We start from the raw sequence: 23,199 nt of genomic DNA, 5'->3' as shown, positions 1-23,199 counted from the left end.
CCTTTATAATCCCATTATCGAATTTATTTTGAATTTTTTTTACATTTTTTGATTAAAACAGATTGTAATTGATTTTTTGCCTTGGGAAACTTGGAGCGAAAGCCATCCATTGTAAAGAAAAGATCATTTATAGTCACTCATGCCTAGAAAAGCCTTATTACTCGGTTTAAATGCCTTTATAATCCCATTATCAAATTTATTTTTAATTTTTTTTACATTTTTTGATTAAAACAGATTGTAATTGATTGTTTGCCTCGAGAAACTTTAAGCAAAAGCCATCCATTGTCAAGAAAAGATCATTTATAGTCACTAATGCCTAGGACAGCCTTATTACTCGGTTTAAATGCTTTTATAATCCCATTATTGAATTTATTTTGAATTGTTTTTACATTTTTTGATTAAAACAAAATCTAATTGATTGTTTGCCTCGGGAAACGTGAAGCGAAAGCCATCCATTGTCAAGAAAAGATCATTTATAGTCACTCATGCCTAGAAAAGCCTTATTACTCGGTTTAAAGGCCTTTATAATCCCATTATCAAATTTATTTTTAATTTTTTTTATATTTTTTGATTAAAACATATTCTAATTGATTGTTTGCCTCGGGAAACTTGGAGTGAAAGCAATCCATTGTCAAGAAAAGATCATTTATAGTCACTCATGCCTAGGAAAGCCTTATTACTCGCTTTAAATGCTTTTATAATCCCATTATTGAATTTATTTTGAATTGTTTTTACATTGTTTGATTAAAACAGAATCTAATTGATTGTTTACCTCGGGAAATGTGGTGCGAAAGCCATCCATTGTCAAGAAAAGATCATTTATAGTCACTCATGCCTAGAAAAGCCTTATTACTCGGTTTAAATGCCTTTATAATCCCATTATCAAATTTATTTTTAATTTTTTTTACATTTTTTGATTAAAACAGATTGTAATTGATTGTTTGCCTCGAGAAACTTGGAGCAAAAGCCATCCATTGTCAAGAAAAGTTCATTTATATTCACTTATGCCTAGCAAAGCCTTATTACTCGGTTTAAATGCTTTTATAATCCCATTATTGAATTTATTTTGAATTGTTTTTACATTTTTTGATTAAAACAGAATCTAATTGATTGTTTACCTCGGGAAACGTGGAGCGAAAGCCATCCATTGTCAAGAAAAGATCATTTATAGTCACTCATGCCTAGAAAAGCCTTATTACTCGGTTTAAAGGCCTTTATAATCCCTTTATCAAATTTATTTTTAATTTTTTTTACATTTTTTTATTAAAACATATTCTAATTGATTGTTTGCCTCGGGAAACTTGGAGCGAAAGCCATCCATTGTCAAGAAAAGATCATTTATAGTCACTCATGCCTAGGAAAGCCTCATTACTCACTTTAAATGCTTTTATAATCCTATTATTGAATTTATTTTGAATTGTTTTTGCATTTTTTGATTAAAACAGAATCTAATTGATTGTTTGCCTCGGGAAACGTGGAGCGAAAGCCATCCATTGTCAAGAAAAGATCATTTATAGTCACTCATGCCTAGAAAAGCCTTGTTACTCGGTTTAAATGCTTTTACAATCCCATTATTGACTTTATTTTGAATTTTTTTTACATTTTTTTGATTAAAACATATTCTAATTGATTGTTAGCCTCGGGAAACTTGGAGCGAAAGCCATCCATTGTCAAGAAAAGATCATTTATAGTCACTCATGCCTAGGACAGCCTTATTACTCGGTTTAAATGCTTTTATAATCCCATTATTGAATTTATTTTGAATTGTTTTTACATTTTTTGATTAAAACAGAATCTAATTGATTGTTTACCTCGGGAAACGTGGAGCGAAAGCCATCCATTGTCAAGAAAAGATCATTTATAGTCACTCATGCCTAGAAAAGCCTTATTACTCGGTTTAAAGGCCTTTATAATCCCTTTATCAAATTTATTTTTAATTTTTTTTACATTTTTTTATTAAAACATATTCTAATTGATTGTTTGCCTCGGGAAACTTGGAGCGAAAGCCATCCATTGTCAAGAAAAGATCATTTATAGTCACTCATGCCTAGGAAAGCCTCATTACTCACTTTAAATGCTTTTATAATCCTATTATTGAATTTATTTTGAATTGTTTTTGCATTTTTTGATTAAAACAGAATCTAATTGATTGTTTGCCTCGGGAAACGTGGAGCGAAAGCCATCCATTGTCAAGAAAAGATCATTTATAGTCACTCATGCCTAGAAAAGCCTTGTTACTCGGTTTAAATGCTTTTACAATCCCATTATTGACTTTATTTTGAATTTTTTTTACATTTTTTTGATTAAAACATATTCTAATTGATTGTTAGCCTCGGGAAACTTGGAGCGAAAGCCATCCATTGTCAAGAAAAGATCATTTATAGTCACTCATGCCTAGGAAAGCCTTATTACTCGGTTTAAATCCCTTTATAATCCCATTATTGAATTTATTTTGAATTGTTTTTACATTTTTTGATTAAAACAGAATCTAATTGATTGTTTGCCTCGGGAAACGTGAAGCGAAAGCCATCCATTGTCAAGAAAAGATCATTTATAGTCACTCATGCCTAGAAAAGCCTTATTACTCGGTTTAAAGGCCTTTATAATCCCATTATCAAATTTATTTTTAACTTTTTTTACATTTTTTGATTAAAACATATTCTAATTGATTGTTTGCCTCGGGAAACTTGGAGTGAAAGCAATCCATTGTCAAGAAAAGATCATTTATAGTCACTCATGCCTAGGAAAGCCTTATTACTCGGTTTAAATGCTTTTATAATCCCATTATTGAATTTATTTTTAATTGTTTTTACATTTTTTGATTAAAACAGAATCTAATTGATTGTTTGCCTCGGGAAACGTGGAGCGAAAGCCATCCATTGTCAAGAAAAGTTCATTTATAGTCACCCATGCCTAGAAAAGCCTTATTACTCGGTTTAAATGCCTTTATAATCCCATTATCGAATTTATTTTGAATTTTTTTTATATTTTTTGATTAAAACATATTGTAATTGATTGTTTGCCTCGGGAAACTTGGAGCGAAAGCCATCCATTGTCAAGAAAAGTTCATTTATAGTCACTCATGCCTAGAAAAGCCTTATTACTCGGTTTAAATGCTTTTATAATCCCATTATTGAATTTATTTTGAATATTTTTTACATTTTTTGATTAAAACAGATTGCAATTGATTGATTGTCTCGAGAAACATGGAGCGAAAGCCATCCATTGTCAAGAAAAGATCATTTATAGTCACTCATGCCTAGGAAAGCCTTATTACTCGGTTTAAATGCTTTTATAATCCCATTATTGAATTTATTTTGAATTGTTTTTACATTTTTTGATTAAAACAGAATCTAATTGATTGTTTGCCTCGGGAAACGTGGAGCGAAAGCCATCCATTGTCAAGAAAAGTTCATTTATAGTCACCCATGCCTAGAAAAGCCTTATTACTCGGTTTAAATGCCTTTGTAATCCCATTATCAAATTTATTTTGATTATTTTTTACATTTTTTGATTAAAACATATTGTAATTGATTGTTTGCCTCGGGAAACTTGGAGCGAAAGCCATCCATTGTCAAGAAAAGTTCATTTATAGTCACTCATGCCTAGAAAAGCCTTATTACTCGGTTTAAATGCTTTTATAATCCCATTATTGAATTTATTTTGAATATTTTCTACATTTTTTGATTGAAACAGATTCTAATTGATTGTTTGCCTCGGGAAACTTGGAGCGAAAGCCATCCATTGTCAAGAAAAGTTCATTTATAGTCACCCATGCCTAGAAAAGCCTTATTACTCGGTTTAAATGCCTTTATAATCCCATTATCGAATTTATTTTGAATTTTTTTTACATTTTTCGATTAAAACATATTGTAATTGATTGTTTGCCTCGGGAAACTTGGAGCGAAAGCCATCCATTGCCAAGAAAAGTTCATTTATAGTCACTCATGCCTAGAAAAGCCTTATTACTCGGTTTAAATGCTTTTATAATCCCATTATTGAATTTATTTTGAATATTTTCTACATTTTTTGATTGAAACAGATTCTAATTGATTGTTTGCCTCAGAAAACGAGAAGCGAAAGCCATCCATTGTCAAGAAAAGTTCATTTATAGTCACTCATGCCTATAAAAGCCTTAATACTCGCTTTAAATGCTTTCATAATCCCATAATGAATTTAATTTGAATCTTTTTACATTTTTTGATTAAAACAGATTGTAACTGATTGTTTGCCTCGGGAAACGTGGAGCGAAAGCCATCCACTATCAAGAAAAGATCATTTATAGTCACTCATGCCAAGAAAAGCCTTAATTCTCTATTTAAATGCTTTTATAATCCCATTATTGAATTTAATTTGAATCGTTTTACATTTTTTGATTAAAACAGATTGTAATTGATTATTTACCTCGAGAAACGTGGAGCGAAAGCCATCCATTGTCAAGAAAAGATCATTTATAGTCATTCATGCCTAGAAAAGCCTTATTACTCGGTTTAAATGCCTTTATAATCCCATTATCAATTTTATTTTTAATTTTTTTTACATTTTTTGATTAAAACAATTTGTAATTGATTGTTTGCCTCGGGAAACTTGGAGCGAAAGCCATCCATTGTCAAGAAAAGATAATTTATAGTCACTCATGCCTAGGAAAGCCTTATTAGTCGGTTTAAATGCTTTTATAATCCCATTATTGACTTTATTTTGAATTTTTTTTTACATTTTTTTGATTAAAACATATTCTAATTGATTGTTAGCCTCGGGAAACTTGGAGCGAAAGCCATCCATTGTCAAGAGAAGATCATTTATAGTCACTCATGCCTAGGAAAGCCTTATTACTCGGTTTAAATGCTTTTATAATCCCATTATTGAATTTATTTTGAATTGTTTTTACATTTTTTGATTAAAACAAAAATCTAATTGATTGTTTACCTCGGGAAACGTGGAGCGAAAGCCACCCATTGTCAAGAAAAGATCATTTATAGTCACTCATGCCTAGGAAAGCCTTATTACTCGGTTTAAATGCCTTTATAATCCCATTATCAAATTTATTTTTAATTTTTTTTACTTTTTTTGATTAAAACAGATTCTAATTGATTGTTTTCCTGGGGAAACTTGGAGCGAAAGCCATCCATTGTCAAGAAAAGATCATTTATATTCACTCATGCCTAGAAAAGCCTTATTACTCGGCGTAAATGCTTTTATAATCCCATTATTGAATTTATTTTGAATACTTTTTACATTTTTTGATTAAAACAGATTGTAATTGATTGATTGCCTCGGGAAACATGGAGCAAAAGCCATCCATTGTCAAGAAAAGATCATTTATAGTCACTAATGCCTAGGACAGCCTTATTACTCGGTTTAAATGCTTTTATAATCCCATTATTGAATTTATTTTGAATTGTTTTTACATTTTTTGATTAAAACAAAATCTAATTGATTGTTTGCCTCGGGAAACGTGAAGCGAAAGCCATCCATTGTCAAGAAAAGATCATTTATAGTCACTCATGCCTAGAAAAGCCTTATTACTCGGTTTAAAGGCCTTTATAATCCCATTATCAAATTTATTTTTAATTTTTTTTTACATTTTTTGATTAAAACATATTCTAATTGATTGTTTGCCTCGGGAAACTTGGAGTGAAAGCAATCCATTGTCAAGAAAAGATCATTTATAGTCACTCATGCCTAGGAAAGCCTTATTACTCGCTTTAAATGCTTTTATAATCCCATTATTGAATTTATTTTGAATTGTTTTTACATTGTTTGATTAAAACAGAATCTAATTGATTGTTTACCTCGGGAAATGTGGAGCGAAAGCCATCCATTGTCAAGAAAAGATCATTTATAGTCACTCATGCCTAGAAAAGCCTTATTACTCGGTTTAAATGCCTTTATAATCCCATTATCAAATTTATTTTTAATTTTTTTTACATTTTTTGATTAAAACAGATTGTAATTGATTGTTTGCCTCGAGAAACTTGGAGCAAAAGCCATCCATTGTCAAGAAAAGTTTATTTATATTCACTTATGCCTAGCAAAGCCTTATTACTCGGTTTAAATGCCTTTATAATCCCATTATTGAATTTATTTTGAATTTTTTTTACATTTTTTTATTAAAACATATTCTAATTGATTGTTTGCCTCGGGAAACTTGGAGCGAAAGCCATCCATTGTCAAGAAAAGTTCATTTATATTCACTTATGCCTAGCAAAGCCTTATTACTCGGTTTAAATGCCTTTATAATCCCATTATTGAATTTATTTTGAATATTTTCCACATTTTTTGATTGAAATAGATTCTAATTGATTGTTTTCCTGGGGCAACTTGGAGCGAAAGCCATCCATTGTCAAGAAAAGATCATTTATAGTCACTTATGCCTAGAAAAGCCTTATTACTCGGTGTAAATGCTTTTATAATCCCATTATTGAATTTATTTTGAATATTTTTTACATTTTTTGATTAAAACAGATTGTAATTGATTGATTGCCTCTGGAAACATGGAGCAAAAGCCATCCATTGTCAAGAAAAGATCATTTATAGTCACTCATGCCTAGGAAAGCCTTATTACTCGGTTTAAATGCTTTTATAATCCCATTATTGAATTTATTTTGAATTGTTTTTACATTTTTTGATTAAAACAGAATCTAATTGATTGTTTACATCGGGAAACGTGGAGCGAAAGCCATCCATTGTCAAGAGAAGATCATTTATAGTCACTCATGCCTAGAAAAGCCTTATTACTCGGTTTAAAGGCCTTTATAATCCCTTTATCAAATTTATTTTTTATTTTTTTTACATTTTTTTATTAAAACATATTCTAATTGATTGTTTGCCTCGGGAAACTTGGAGCGAAAGCCATCCATTGTCAAGAAAAGATCATTTATAGTCACTCATGCCTAGGAAAGCCTCATTACTCACTTTAAATGCTTTTATAATCCTATTATTGAATTTATTTTGAATTGTTTTTGCATTTTTTGATTAAAACAGAATCTAATTGATTGTTTGCCTCGGGAAACGTGGAGCGAAAGCCATCCATTGTCAAGAAAAGATCATTTATAGTCACTCATGCCTAGAAAAGCCTTGTTACTCGGTTTAAATGCTTTTACAATCCCATTATTGACTTTATTTTGAATTTTTTTTACATTTTTTTTATTAAAACATATTCTAATTGATTGTTAGCCTCGGGAAACTTGGAGCGAAAGCCATCCATTGTCAAGAAAAGATCATTTATAGTCACTCATGCCTAGGACAGCCTTATTACTCGGTTTAAATGCCTTTATAATCCCATTATCAAATTTATTTTTAATTTTTTTTACATTTTTTGATTAAAACAGATTGTAATTGATTGTTTGCCTCGAGAAACTTGGAGCGAAAGCCATCCATTGTCAAGAAAAGTTCATTTATATTCACTTATGCCTAGCAAAGCCTTATTACTCGGTTTAAATGCCTTTATAATCCCATTATTGAATTTATTTTGAATTTTTTTTACATTTTTTTATTAAAACAGATTCTAATTGATTGTTTTCCTGGGGAAACTTGGAGCGAAAGCCATCCATTGTCAAGAAAAGATCATTTATAGTCACTCATGCCTAGAAAAGCCTTATTACTCGGTTTAAATGCCTTTATAATCCCATTATCAAATTTATTTTGAATTTTTTTTACATTTTTTGATTAAAACAGAATGTAATTGATTGTTTGCCTCAGGAAACTTGGAGCCAAAGCCATCCATTGTCAAGAAAAGTTAATTTATATTCACTTATGCCTAGCAAAGCCTTATTACTCGGTTTAAATGCCTTTATAATCCCATTATTGAATTTATTTTGAATTTTTTTTACATTTTTTTATTCAAACAGATTCTAATTGATTGTTTTCCTGGGGAAACTTGGAGCGAAAGCCATCCATTGTCAAGAAAAGATCATTTATAGTCACTCATGCCTAGAAAAGCCTTATTACTCGGTTTAAATGCTTTTATAATCCCATTATTGAATTTATTCTGAATATTTTCTACATTTTTTGATTGAAATAGATTCTAATTGATTGTTTTCCTGGGGAAACTTGGAGCGAAAGCCATCCATTGTCAAGAAAAGTTCATTTATAGTCACTCATGCCTAGGAAAGCCTTATTACTCGGTTTAAATGCTTTTATAATCCCATTATTGAATTTATTTTCAATTGTTTTTACATTTTTTGATTAAAACAGAATCTAATTGATTGTTTGCCTCGGGAAACGTGGAGCGAAAGCCATCCATTGTCAAGAAAAGATCATTTATAGTCACTCATGCCTAGAAAAGCCTTATTACTCGGTGTAAATGCTTTTATAATCCCATTATTGAATTTATTTTGAATATTTTTTACATTTTTTGATTAAAACAGATTGTAATTGATTGTTTGCCTCGGGAAACTTGGAGCGAAAGCCATCCATTGTCAAGAAAAGATCATTTATAGTCACTCATGCCTAGGAAAGCCTTATTACTCGGTTTAAATGCTTTTATAATCCCATTATTGAATTTATTTTGAATTATTTTTACATTTTTTGATTAAAACAGAATCTAATTGATTGTTTGCCTCGGGAAACGTGGAGCGAAAGCCATTCATTGTCAAGAAAAGTTCATTTATAGTCACCCATGCCTAGAAAAGCCTTATTAATCGGTTTAAATGTCTTTATAATCCCATTATCAAATTTATTTTGAATTTTTTTTACATTTTTTGATTAAAACATATTGTAATTGATTGTTTGCCCGAGAAACATGGAGCGAAAGCCATCCATTGTCAAGAAAAGATCATTTATAGTCACTCATGCCTAGAAAAGCCTTATTACTCGGTTTAAATGCCTTTATAATCCCATTATCAAATTTATTTTGAATTTGTTTTACATTTTTTGATTAAAACAGATTGTAATTGATTGTTTGCCTCGGGAAACTTGGAGCGAAAGCCATCCATTGTCAAGAAAAGTTCATTTATAGTCACTCATGCCTAGAAAAGCCTTATTACTCGATTTAAATGCTTTTATAATCCCATTATTGAATTTATTTTGAATTGTTTTTACATTTTTTGATTAAAACAGAATCTGATTGATTGTTTGCCTCGGGAAATGTGGAGCGAAAGCCTTCCATTGTCAAGAAAAGATCATTTATAGTCACTCATGCCTAGAAAAGCCTTATTACTCGGTTTAAATGCTTTTATAATCCCATTATTGAATTTATTTTCAATTGTTTTTACATTTTTTGATTAAAACAGAATCTAATTGATTGTTTGCCTCGGGAAACGTGGAGCGAAAGCCATCCATTGTCAAGAAAAGATCATTTATAGTCACTCATGCCTAGAAAAGCCTTATTACTCGGTTTAAATGCCTTTATAATCCCATTATCGAATTTATTTTTAATTTTTTTTACATTTTTTGATTAAAACATATTGTAATTGATTGTTTGCCTCGGGAAACTTGGAGCGAAAGCCATCCATTGTCAAGAAAAGTTCATTTATAGTCACTCATGCCTAGAAAAGCCTTATTACTCGGTTTAAATGCTTTTATAATCCCATTATTAAATTTATTTTGAATATTTTCTACATTTTTTGATTGAAACAGATTCTAATTGATTGTTTTCCTGGGGAAACTTGGAGCGAAAGCCATCCATTGTCAAGAAATGATCATTTATAGTCACTCATGCCTAGAAAAGCCTTATTACTCGGTGTAAATGCTTTTATAATCCCATTATTGAATTTATTTTGAATATTTTTTACATTTTTAGATTAAAACAGATTGTAATTGATTGTTTGCCTCGGGAAACTTGGAGCGAAAGCCATCCATTGTCAAGAAAAGATCATTTATAGTCACTCATGCCTAGGAAAGCCTTATTACTCGGTTTAAATGCTTTTATAATCCCATTATTGAATTTATTTTGAATTGTTTTTACATTTTTTTATTAAAATAGAATCTAATTGATTGTTTGCATGGGAAACGTGGAGCGAAAGCCATCCATTGTCAAGAAAAGATCATTTATAGTCACCTATGCCTAGAAAAGCCTTATTACTCGGTGTAAATGCTTTTATCATCCCATTATTGAATTTATTTTGAATATTTTTTACATTTTTTGATTAAAACAGATTGTAATTGATTGTTTGCCTCGGGAAACGTGGAGCGAAAGCCATCCATTGTCAAGAAAAGATCATTTATAGTCACTCATGCCTAGAAAAGCCTTATTAGTCGGTTTAAATGCCTTTATAATCCCATTATCAAATTTATTTTGAATTTTTTTTACATTTTTTGATTAAAACAGATTGTAATTGATTGTTTGCCTCGAGAAACTTGGAGCGAAAGCCATCCATTGTCAAGAGAAGTTCATTTATATTCACTTATGCCTAGCAAAGCCTTATTACTCGATTTAAATGCCTTTATAATCCCATTATTGAATTTATTTTGAAATTTTTTTACATTTTTTTATTAAAACAGATTCTAATTGATTGTTTTCCTGGGGAAACTTGGAGAGAAAGCCATCCATTGTCAAGAAAAGATCATTTATAGTCACTCATGCCTAGAAAAGCCTTATTACTCGGTGTAAATGCTTTTATAATCCCATTATTGAATTTATTTTGAATATTTTTTACATTTTTTGATTAAAACAGAATGTAATTGATTGATTGCCTCGGGAAACTTGGAGCAAAAGCCATCCATTGTCAAGAAAAGATCATTTATAGTCACTCATGCCTAGGAAAGCCTTATTACTCGGTTTAAATGCTTTTATAATCCCATTATTGAATTTATTTTCAATTGTTTTTACATTTTTTGATTAAAACAGAATCTAATTGATTGTTTGCCTCGGGAAAAGTGGAGCGAAAGCCATCCATTGTCAAGAAAAGTTCATTTGTAGCCACCCATGCCTAGAAAAGCCTTATTACTCGGTTTAAATGCCTTTATAATCCCATTATCGAATTTATTTTGAATTTTTTTTACATTTTTTGATTAAAACATATTGTAATTGATTGTTTGCCTCGGGAAACTTGGAGCGAAAGCCATCCATTGTCAAGAAAAGTTCATTTATAGTCACTCATGCCTAGAAAAGCCTTATTACTCGGTTTAAATGCTTTTATAATCCCATTATTAAATTTATTTTGAATATTTTCTACATTTTTTGATTGAAACAGATTCTAATTGATTGTTTTCCTGGGGAAACTTGGAGCGAAAGCCATCCATTGTTAAGAAAAGATCAATTATAGTCACTCATGCCTAGAAAAGCCTTATTACTCGGTGTAAATGCTTTTATAATCCCATTATTGAATTTATTTTGAATATTTTTTACATTTTTTGATTAAAACAGATTGTAATTGATTGTTCGCCTCGGGAAACTTGGAGCGAAAGCCATCCATTGTCAAGAAAAGATCATTTATAGTCACTCATGCCTAGGAAAGCCTTATTACTCGGTTTAAATGCTTTTATAATCCCATTATTGAATTTATTTTGAATTGTTTTTACATTTTTTGATTAAAACAGAATCTAATTGATTGTTTGCCTCGGGAAACGTGGAGCGAAAGCCATCCATTGTCAAGAAAAGTTCATTTATAGTCACCCATGCCTAGAAAAGCCTTATTACTCGGTTTAAATGCCTTTATAATCCCATTATCAAATTTATTTTGAATTTTTTTTACATTTTTTGATTAAAACAGATTGTAATTGATTGTTTGCCTCGAGAAACTTGGAGCGAAAGCCATCTATTGTCAAGAGAAGTTCATTTATATTCACTTATGTCTACCAAAGCCTTATTACTCGATTTAAATGCCTTTATAATCCCATTATTGAATTTATTTTGAATTTTTTTTACATTTTTTTATTAAAACATATTGTAATTGATTGATTGCCTCGGTGAACATGGAGCAAAAGCCATCCATTGTCAAGAAAAGTTCATTTATAGTCACTCATGCCTAGAAAAGCCTTATTACTCGATTTAAATGCCTTTATAATCCCATTATCGAATTTATTTTGAATTTTTTTTACATTTTTTGGTTAAAACATATTGTAATTGATTTTTTACCTCGGGAAACTTGGAGCGAAAGCCATCCATTGTTAAGAAAAGATCATTTATAGTCACTCATGCCTAGAAAAGCCTTATTACTCGGTGTAAATGCTTTTATAATCCTATTATTGAATTTATTTTGAATATTTTTTACATTTTTTGATTAAAACATATTGTAATTGATTGTTCGCCTCGGGAAACTTGGAGCGAAAGCCATCCATTGTCAAGAAAAGATCATTTATAGTCACTCATGCCTAGGAAAGCCTTATTACTCGGTTTAAATGCTTTTATAATCCCATTATTGAATTTATTTTGAATTGTTTTTACATTTTTTGATTAAAACAGAATCTAATTGATTGTTTGCCTCGGGAAACGTGGAGCGAAAGCCATCCATTGTCAAGAAAAGTTCATTTATAGTCACCCATGCCTAGAAAAGCCTTATTACTCGGTTTAAATGCCTTTATAATCCCATTATCGAATTTATTTTGAATTTTTTTTACATCTTTTGATTAAAACATATTGTAATTGATTGTTTACCTCGGGAAACTTGGAGCGAAAGCCATCCATTGTCAAGAAAAGTTCATTTATAGTCACTCATGCCTAGAAAAGCCTTATTACTCGGTGTAAATGCTTTTATAATCCCATTATTGAATTTATTTTGAATATTTTTTACATTTTTTGATTAAAACAGAATGTAATTGATTGATTGCCTCGGGGAACATGGAGCAAAAGCCATCCATTGTCAAGAAAAGATCATTTATAGTCACTCATGCCTAGGAAAGCCTTATTACTCGGTTTAAATGCTTTTATAATCCCATTATTGAATTTATTTTGAATTGTTTTTACATTTTTTGATTAAAACAGAATCTAATTGATTGTTTGCCTCGGGAAACGTGGAGCAAAAGCCATCCATTGTCAAGAAAAGATCATTTATAGTCACTCATGCCTAGAAAAGCCTTATTACTCGGTGTAAATGCTTTTATAATCCCATTATTGAATTTATTTTGAATATTTTTTACATTTTTTGATTAAAACAGATTGTAATTGATTGTTTGCCTCGGGAAACGTGGAGCGAAAGCCATCCATTGTCAAGAAAAGATCATTTATAGTCACTCATGCCTAGAAAAGCTTTATTAGTCGTTTTAAATGCCTTTATAATCCCATTATCAAATTTATTTTGAATTTTTTTTACATTTTTTGATTAAAACAGATTGTAATTGATTGTTTGCCTCGAGAAACTTGGAGCGAAAGCCATCCATTGTCAAGAGAAGTTCATTTATATTCACTTATGCCTAGCAAAGCCTTATTACTCGATTTAAATGCCTTTATAATCCCATTATTGAATTTATTTTGAATTTTTTTTACATTTTTTTATTAAAACAGATTCTAATTGATTGTTTTCTTGGGGAAACTTGGAGCGAAAGCCATCCATTGTCAAGAAAAGATCATTTATAGTCACTCATGCCTAGAAAAGCCTTATTACTCGGTGTAAATGCTTTTATAATCCCATTTTTGAATTTATTTTGAATATTTTTTACATTTTTTGATTAAAACAGAATGTAATTGATTGATTGCCTCGGGAAACATGGAGCAAAAGCCATCCATTGTCAAGAAAAGATCATTTATAGTCACTCATGCCTAGGAAAGCCTTATTACTCGGTTTAAATGCTTTTATAATCCCATTATTGAATTTATTTTGAATTGTTTTTACATTTTTTGATTAAAACAGAATCTAATTGATTGTTTGCCTCGGGAAACGTGGAGCGAAAGCCATCCATTGTCAAGAAAAGTTCATTTATAGTCACCCATGCCTAGAAAAGCCTTATTACTCGGTTTAAATGCCTTTATAATCCCATTATCGAATTTATTTTGAATTTTTTTTACATTTTTTGATTAAAACATATTGTAATTGATTGTTTGCCTCGGGAAACTTGGAGCGAAAGCCATCCATTGTCAAGAAAAGTTCATTGATAGTCACTCATGCCTAGGAAAGCCTTATTACTCGGTTTAAATGCTTTTATAATCCCATTATTGAATTTATTTTGAATATTTTCTACATTTTTTGATTGAAACAGATTCTAATTGATTGTTTTCCTGGGGAAACTGGAGCGAAAGCCATCCATTGTCAAGAAAAGATCATTTATAGTCACTCATGCCTAGAAAAGCCTTATTACTCGGTGTAAATGCTTTTATAATCCCATTATTGAATTTATTTTGAATATTTTTTACATTTTTTGATTAAAACATATTGTAATTGATTGTTTGCCTCGGGAAACTTGGAGCGAAAGCCATCCATTGTCAAGAAAAGATCATTTATAGTCACTCATGCCTAGAAAAGCCTTATTACTCGGTTTAAATGCTTTTATAATCCCATTATTGAATTTATTTTGAATATTTTTTACATTTTTTGATTAAAACAGATTGTAATTGATTGTTTGCCTCGGGAAACTTGGAGCGAAACCCATCCATTGTCAAGAAAAGATCATTTATAGTCACTCATGCCTAGGAAAGCCTTATTACTCGGTTTAAATGCTTTTATAATCCCATTATTGAATTTATTTTGAATTGTTTTTACATTTTTTGATTAAAACAGAATCTAATTGATTGTTTGCCTCGGGAAACGTGGAGCAAAAGCCATCCATTGTCAAGAAAAGATCATTTATAGTCACTCATGCCTAGAAAAGCCTTATTACTCGGTGTAAATGCTTTTATAATCCCATTATTGAATTTATTTTGAATTGTTTTTACATTTTTTGATTAAAACAGAATCTAATTGATTGTTTGCCTCGGGAAACGTGGAGCGAAAGCCATCCATTGTCAAGAAAAGTTCACTTATAGTCACCCATGCCTAGAAAAGCCTTGTTACTCGGTTTAAATGCCTTTATAATCCCATTATCGAATTTATTTTGAATTTTTTTTACATTTTTTGATTAAAACATATTGTAATTGATTGTTTGCCTCGGGAAACTTGGAGCGAAAGCCATCCATTGTCAAGAAAAGTTCATTGATAGTCACTCATGCCTAGGAAAGCCTTATTACTCGGTTTAAATGCTTTTATAATCCCATTATGGAATTTATTTTGAATATTTTCTACATTTTTTGATTGAAACAGATTCTAATTGATTGTTTTCCTGGGGAAACTGGAGCGAAAGCCATCCATTGTCAAGAAAAGATCATTTATAGTCACTCATGCCTAGAAAAGCCTTATTACTCGGTGTAAATGCTTTTATAATCCCATTATTGAATTTATTTTGAATATTTTTTACATTTTTTGATTAAAACAGATTGTAATTGATTGTTTGCCTCGGGAAACTTGGAGCGAAAGCCATCCATTGTCAAGAAAAGATCATTTATAGTCACTCATGCCTAGGAAAGCCTTATTACTCGGTTTAAATGCTTTTATTATCCCATTATTGAATTTATTTTGAATTGTTTTTACATTTTTTGATTAAAACAGAATCTAATTGATTGTTTGCCTCGGGAAACGTGGAACGAAAGCCATCCATTGTCAAGAAAAGTTCATTTGTAGTCACCCATGCCTAGAAAAGCCTTATTACTCGGTTTAAATGCCTTTATAATCCCATTATCGAATTTATTTTGAATTTTTTTTACATTTTTTGATTAAAACATATTGTAATTGATTGTTTGCCTCGGGAAACTTGGAGCGAAAGCCATCCATTGTCAAGAAAAGTTCATTTATAGTCACTCATGCCTAGAAAAGCCTTATTACTCGGTGTAAATGCTTTTATAATCCCATTATTGAATTTATTTTGAATATTTTTTACATTTTTTGATTAAAACAGAATGTAATTGATTGATTGCCTCGGGGAACATGGAGCAAAAGCCATCCATTGTCAAGAAAAGATCATTTATAGTCACTCATGCCTAGGAAAGCCTTATTACTCGGTTTAAATGCTTTTATAATCCCATTATTGAATTTATTTTGAATTGTTTTTACATTTTTTGATTAAAACAGAAACTAATTGATTGTTTGCCTCGGGAAACGTGGAGCGAAAGCCATCCATTGTCAAGAAAAGTTCACTTATAGTCACCCATGCCTAGAAAAGCCTTGTTACTCGGTTTAAATGCCTTTATAATCCCATTATCGAATTTATTTTGAATTTTTTTTACATTTTTTGATTAAAACATATTGTAATTGATTGTTTGCCTCGGGAAACTTGGAGCGAAAGCCATCCATTGTCAAGAAAAGTTCATTGATAGTCACTCATGCCTAGGAAAGCCTTATTACTCGGTTTAAATGCTTTTATAATCCCATTATGGAATTTATTTTGAATATTTTCTACATTTTTTGATTGAAACAGATTCTAATTGATTGTTTTCCTGGGGAAACTGGAGCGAAAGCCATCCATTGTCAAGAAAAGATCATTTATAGTCACTCATGCCTAGAAAAGCCTTATTACTCGGTGTAAATGCTTTTATAATCCCATTATTGAATTTATTTTGAATATTTTTTACATTTTTTGATTAAAACAGATTGTAATTGATTGTTTGCCTCGGGAAACTTGGAGCGAAAGCCATCCATTGTCAAGAAAAGATCATTTATAGTCACTCATGCCTAGGAAAGCCTTATTACTCGGTTTAAATGCTTTTATTATCCCATTATTGAATTTATTTTGAATTGTTTTTACATTTTTTGATTAAAACAGAATCTAATTGATTGTTTGCCTCGGGAAACGTGGAGCGAAAGCCATCCATTGTCAAGAAAAGTTCATTTGTAGTCACCCATGCCTAGAAAAGCCTTATTACTCGGTTTAAATGCCTTTATAATCCCATTATCGAATTTATTTTGAATTTTTTTTACATTTTTTGATTAAAACATATTGTAATTGATTGTTTGCCTCGGGAAACTTGGAGCGAAAGCCATCCATTGTCAAGAAAAGTTCATTTATAGTCACTCATGCCTAGAAAAGCCTTATTACTCGGTGTAAATGCTTTTATAATCCCATTATTGAATTTATTTTGAATATTTTTTACATTTTTTGATTAAAACAGAATGTAATTGATTGATTGCCTCGGGGAACATGGAGCAAAAGCCATCCATTGTCAAGAAAAGATCATTTATAGTCACTCATGCCTAGGAAAGCCTTATTACTCGGTTTAAATGCTTTTATAATCCCATTATTGAATTTATTTTGAATTGTTTTTACATTTTTTGATTAAAACAGAATCTAATTGATTGTTTGCCTCGGGAAACGTGGAGCGAAAGCCATCCATTGTAAAGAAAAGTTCACTTATAGTCACCCATGCCTAGAAAAGCCTTGTTACTCGGTTTAAATGCCTTTATAATCCCATTATCGAATTTATTTTGAATTTTTTTTACATTTTTTGATTAAAACATATTGTAATTGATTGTTTGCCTCGGGAAACTTGGAGCGAAAGCCATCCATTGTCAAGAAAAGTTCATTGATAGTCACTCATGCCTAGGAAAGCCTTATTACTCGGTTTAAATGCTTTTATAATCCCATTATGGAATTTATTTTGAATATTTTCTACATTTTTTGATTGAAACAGATTCTAATTGATTGTTTTCCTGGGGAAACTGGAGCGAAAGCCATCCATTGTCAAGAAAAGATCATTTATAGTCACTCATGCCTAGAAAAGCCTTATTACTCGGTGTAAATGCTTTTATAATCCCATTATTGAATTTATTTTGAATATTTTTTACATTTTTTGATTAAAACAGATTGTAATTGATTGTTTGCCTCGGGAAACTTGGAGCGAAAGCCATCCATTGTCAAGAAAAGATCATTTATAGTCACTCATGCCTAGGAAAGCCTTATTACTCGGTTTAAATGCTTTTATTATCCCATTATTGAATTTATTTTGAATTGTTTTTACATTTTTTGATTAAAACAGATTGTAATTGATTGTTTGCCTCGGGAAACGTGGAGCGAAAGCCATCCATTGTCAAGAAAAGATCATTTATAGTCACTCATGCCTAGAAAAGCTTTATTAGTCGTTTTAAATGCCTTTATAATCCCATTATCAAATTTATTTTGAATTTTTTTTACATTTTTTGATTAAAACAGATTGTAATTGATTGTTTGCCTCGAGAAACTTGGAGCGAAAGCCATCCATTGTCAAGAGAAGTTCATTTATATTCACTTATGCCTAGCAAAGCCTTATTACTCGATTTAAATGCCTTTATAATCCCATTATTGAATTTATTTTGAATTTTTTTTACATTTTTTTATTAAAACAGATTCTAATTGATTGTTTTCTTGGGGAAACTTGGAGCGAAAGCCATCCATTGTCAAGAAAAGATCATTTATAGTCACTCATGCCTAGAAAAGCCTTATTACTCGGTGTAAATGCTTTTATAATCCCATTTTTGAATTTATTTTGAATATTTTTTACATTTTTTGATTAAAACAGAATGTAATTGATTGATTGGCTCGGGAAACATGGAGCAAAAGCCATCCATTGTCAAGAAAAGATCATTTATAGTCACTCATGCCTAGGAAAGCCTTATTACTCGGTTTAAATGCTTTTATAATCCCATTATTGAATTTATTTTGAATTGTTTTTACATTTTTTGATTAAAACAGAATCTAATTGATTGTTTGCCTCGGGAAACGTGGAGCGAAAGCCATCCATTGTCAAGAAAAGTTCATTTATAGTCACCCATGCCTAGAAAAGCCTTATTACTCGGTTTAAATGCCTTTATAATCCCATTATCGAATTTATTTTGAATTTTTTTTACATTTTTTGATTAAAACATATTGTAATTGATTGTTTGCCTCGGGAAACTTGGAGCGAAAGCCATCCATTGTCAAGAAAAGTTCATTGATAGTCACTCATGCCTAGGAAAGCCTTATTACTCGGTTTAAATGCTTTTATAATCCCATTATTGAATTTATTTTGAATATTTTCTACATTTTTTGATTGAAACAGATTCTAATTGATTGTTTTCCTGGGGAAACTGGAGCGAAAGCCATCCATTGTCAAGAAAAGATCATTTATAGTCACTCATGCCTAGAAAAGCCTTATTACTCGGTGTAAATGCTTTTATAATCCCATTATTGAATTTATTTTGAATATTTTTTACATTTTTTGATTAAAACAGATTGTAATTGATTGTTTGCCTCGGGAAACTTGGAGCGAAAGCCATCCATTGTCAAGAAAAGATCATTTATAGTCACTCATGCCTAGGAAAGCCTTAGTTCTCGGTTTAAATGCTTTTATTATCCCATTATTGAATTTATTTTGAATTGTTTTTACATTTTTTGATTAAAACAGAATGTAATTGATTGTTTTCCTCGGGAAACGTGGAGCGAAAGCCATCCATTGTCAAGAAAAGATCATTTATAGTCACTCATGCCTACAAAAGCCTTATTACTCGGTTTAAATGCTTTTATAATCCCATTATTGAATTTATTTTCAATTGTTTTTACATTTTTTGATTAAAACAGAATCTAATTGATTGTTTGCCTCGGGAAACGTGGAGCGAAAGCCATCCATTGTCAAGAAAAGTTCACTTATAGTCACCCATGCCTAGAAAAGCCTTGTTACTCGGTTTAAATGCCTTTATAATCCCATTATCGAATTTATTTTGAATTTTTTTTACATTTTTTGATTAAAACATATTGTAATTGATTGTTTGCCTCGGGAAACTTGGAGCGAAAGCCATCCATTGTCAAGAAAAGTTCATTGATAGTCACTCATGCCTAGGAAAGCCTTATTACTCGGTTTAAATGCTTTTATAATCCCATTATGGAATTTATTTTGAATATTTTCTACATTTTTTGATTGAAACAGATTCTAATTGATTGTTTTCCTGGGGAAACTGGAGCGAAAGCCATCCATTGTCAAGAAAAGATCATTTATAGTCACTCATGCCTAGAAAAGCCTTATTACTCGGTGTAAATGCTTTTATAATCCCATTATTGAATTTATTTTGAATATTTTTTACATTTTTTGATTAAAACAGATTGTAATTGATTGTTTGCCTCGGGAAACTTGGAGCGAAAGCCATCCATTGTCAAGAAAAGATCATTTATAGTCACTCATGCCTAGGAAAGCCTTATTACTCGGTTTAAATGCTTTTATTATCCCATTATTGAATTTATTTTGAATTGTTTTTACATTTTTTGATTAAAACAGAATCTAATTGATTGTTTGCCTCGGGAAACGTGGAGCGAAAGCCATCCATTGTCAAGAAAAGTTCATTTGTAGTCACCCATGCCTAGAAAAGCCTTATTACTCGGTTTAAATGCCTTTATAATCCCATTATCGAATTTATTTTGAATTTTTTTTACATTTTTTGATTAAAACATATTGTAATTGATTGTTTGCCTCGGGAAACTTGGAGCGAAAGCCATCCATTGTCAAGAAAAGTTCATTTATAGTCACTCATGCCTAGAAAAGCCTTATTACTCGGTGTAAATGCTTTTATAATCCCATTATTGAATTTATTTTGAATATTTTTTACATTTTTTGATTAAAACAGAATGTAATTGATTGATTGCCTCGGGGAACATGGAGCAAAAGCCATCCATTGTCAAGAAAAGATCATTTATAGTCACTCATGCCTAGGAAAGCCTTATTACTCGGTTTAAATGCTTTTATAATCCCATTATTGAATTTATTTTGAATTGTTTTTACATTTTTTGATTAAAACAGAATCTAATTGATTGTTTGCCTCGGGAAACGTGGAGCGAAAGCCATCCATTGTCAAGAAAAGTTCACTTATAGTCACCCATGCCTAGAAAAGCCTTGTTACTCGGTTTAAATGCCTTTATAATCCCATTATCGAATTTATTTTGAATTTTTTTTACATTTTTTGATTAAAACATATTGTAATTGATTGTTTGCCTCGGGAAACTTGGAGCGAAAGCCATCCATTGTCAAGAAAAGTTCATTGATAGTCACTCATGCCTAGGAAAGCCTTATTACTCGGTTTAAATGCTTTTATAATCCCATTATGGAATTTATTTTGAATATTTTCTACATTTTTTGATTGAAACAGATTCTAATTGATTGTTTTCCTGGGGAAACTGGAGCGAAAGCCATCCATTGTCAAGAAAAGATCATTTATAGTCACTCATGCCTAGAAAAGCCTTATTACTCGGTGTAAATGCTTTTATAATCCCATTATTGAATTTATTTTGAATATTTTTTACATTTTTTGATTAAAACAGATTGTAATTGATTGTTTGCCTCGGGAAACTTGGAGCGAAAGCCATCCATTGTCAAGAAAAGATCATTTATAGTCACTCATGCCTAGGAAAGCCTTATTACTCGGTTTAAATGCTTTTATTATCCCATTATTGAATTTATTTTGAATTGTTTTTACATTTTTTGATTAAAACAGAATCTAATTGATTGTTTGCCTCGGGAAACGTGGAGCGAAAGCCATCCATTGTCAAGAAAAGTTCATTTATAGTCACCCATGCCTAGAAAAGCCTTATTACTCGGTTTAAATGCCTTTATAATCCCATTATCAAATTTATTTTGAATTTTTTTTACATTTTTTGATTAAAACAGATTGTAATTGATTGTTTGCCTCGAGAAACTTGGAGCGAAAGCCATCTATTGTCAAGAGAAGTTCATTTATATTCACTTATGCCTACCAAAGCCTTATTACTCGATTTAAATGCCTTTATAATCCCATTATTGAATTTATTTTGAATTTTTTTTACATTATTTTATTAAAACAGATTCTAATTGATTGTTTTCCTGGGGAAACTTGGAGCGAAAGCCATCCATTGTCAAGAAAAGATCATTTATAGTCACTCATGCCTAGAAAAGCCTTATTACTCGGTGTAAATGCTTTTATAATCCCATTATTGAATTTATTTTGAATATTTTTTACATTTTTTGATTAAAACAGAATGTAATTGATTGATTGCCTCGGGGAACATGGAGCAAAAGCCATCCATTGTCAAGAAAAGATCATTTATAGTCACTCATGCCTAGGAAAGCCTTATTACTCGGTTTAAATTTTTTATAATCCCATTATTGAATTTATTTTGAATTGTTTTTACATTTTTTGATTAAAACAGAATCTAATTGATTGTTTGCCTCGGGAAACGTGGAGCGAAAGCCATCCATTGTCAAGAAAAGATCATTTATAGTCACTCATGCCTAGAAAAGCCTTATTACTCGGTTTAAATGCTTTTATAATCCCATTATTGAATTTATTTTCAATTGTTTTTACATTTTTTGTTTAAAACAGAATCTAATTGATTGTTTGCCTCGGGAAACGTGGAGCGAAAGCCATCCATTGTCAAGAAAAGTTCATTTGTAGTCACCCATGCCTAGAAAAGCCTTATTACTCGGTTTAAATGCCTTTATAATCCCATTATCGAATTTATTTTGAATTTTTTTTATATTTTTTGATTAAAACATATTGTAATTGATTGTTTGCCTCGGGAAACTTGGAGCGAAAGCCATCCATTGTCAAGAAAAGTTCATTTATAGTCACTCATGCCTAGAAAAGCCTTATTACTCGGTTTAAATGCTTTTATAATCCCATTATTAAATTTATTTTGAATATTTTCTACATTTTTTGATTGAAACAGATTCTAATTGATTGTTTTCCTGGGGAAACTTGGAGCGAAAGCCATCCATTGTTAAGAAAAGATCATTTATAGTCACTCATGCCTAGAAAAGCCTTATTACTCGGTTTAAATGCCTTTACAATCCCATTATCAAATTTATTTTGAATTTTTTTTACATTTTTTGATTAAAACATATTGTAATTGATTGTTTGCCTCGTGAAACTTGGAGCGAAAGCCATCCATTGTCAAGAAAAGTTCATTTATATTCACTTATGCCTAGCAAAGCATTATTACTCGGTTTAAATGCCTTTATAATTCCATTATCAAATTTATTTTTAATTTTTTTTACATTTTTTAATTCAAACATATTGTAATTGATTGTTTGCCTCGAGAAACTTGGAGCGAAAGCCATCCATTGTCAAGAAAAGTTCATTTATATTCACTCGTGCCTAGAAAGGCCTTATTACTCGGTTTAAATGCCTTTATAATCCCATTATCAAATTTATTTTGAATTTTTTTTACATTTTTTGATTAAAACATATTGTAATCGATTGTTTGCCTCGGAAAACTTGGAGCAAAAGCCATCCATTGTCAAGAAAAGTTCATTTATAGTCACTCACGCCTAGAAAAGCCTTATTACTCGGTTTAAATGCTTTTATAATCCCATTATTAAAT

This window comes from Theobroma cacao, chromosome 7 (assembly GCF_053813885.1).
Source record: "Theobroma cacao isolate CCN51 chromosome 7, ASM5381388v1, whole genome shotgun sequence".
In the NCBI taxonomy this organism is placed as follows: domain Eukaryota; kingdom Viridiplantae; phylum Streptophyta; class Magnoliopsida; order Malvales; family Malvaceae; genus Theobroma; species Theobroma cacao.
This window is presented reverse-complemented; position numbering follows the sequence as displayed.